This window comes from Phyllostomus discolor, chromosome 1, assembly GCF_004126475.2.
Source record: "Phyllostomus discolor isolate MPI-MPIP mPhyDis1 chromosome 1, mPhyDis1.pri.v3, whole genome shotgun sequence".
Classification (NCBI taxonomy): domain Eukaryota; kingdom Metazoa; phylum Chordata; class Mammalia; order Chiroptera; family Phyllostomidae; genus Phyllostomus; species Phyllostomus discolor.
Genome location: NC_040903.2, coordinates 116,724,838 through 116,725,695, shown reverse-complemented (window position 1 = coordinate 116,725,695; position 858 = coordinate 116,724,838).

Below are 858 nucleotides of genomic sequence, written 5' to 3'. Positions count from 1 at the left end.
ATGACGTCAGGGAGCTGGCCTTGGAGTCTACGCAAATAATTTGCATAATAAGGAGGAAGCGGCCAATCAGTGCTGGAGTTGACCGGGCTCTGCCGCGGGCGGAGGGGAGGCTGGGCTCCCACGCTCCTGCTCGCCATGGCAACCGGACCTTCGGATGCCCTGTGTTGTGTCTAATGTGTGCAGGCGTGGCCGTGAATCGCGCGTGTGCGCCTCAGACCGCGTGAGGGGAAGTAGCTTCGTCATACATGGTGATGTCTGCGGGAATCGTAGTTACCCCTTCCTCACACACAACACACACACACCTCCAATCACAGAGGCTTTTCCTGCGGGGCTGAATGGGGTTCCCTCTTCATTGCCACTCTCAAAGCCAGTTCCTCTGAGCCATCCTACCCCACCCCATCACACATCTCTCTCTTCAGTGTCTTCAACTCTTTGCTTACGCACAAGCCTCAAACTCATCCTTCTTTCTTGCATTGCCCCCGCCAACACACACATTTTTTTTCTTTTTTAAGAAAGAAAAATAAAACAAAAACTGCAACACTCCTTGAACACAGATTCCTCCTCAGGAGAGTGAGGGAATTTATATTAGCCATACTTGCTCACATACCTAGTTCATCCCAAATCCGTGAACTCGGGAGTGTTATCTACCTTTTCTGAACAAAGAAGCTAAGGACCTGAAGGTCAGGTAGGTGAGGACCGAGCCCACCCGTAATATCTGCTGGGCCCAGGGCAAGAGCAGAAATGGAAATACGAAAATTGTGTGTCTATATATTTAAGAGTTGTAAATCAAGTTAAAATTTGTTAAATGAAATGTTTTCCTCTCCTTTTCACAAATACACGTTCATAATAAAAATAAAA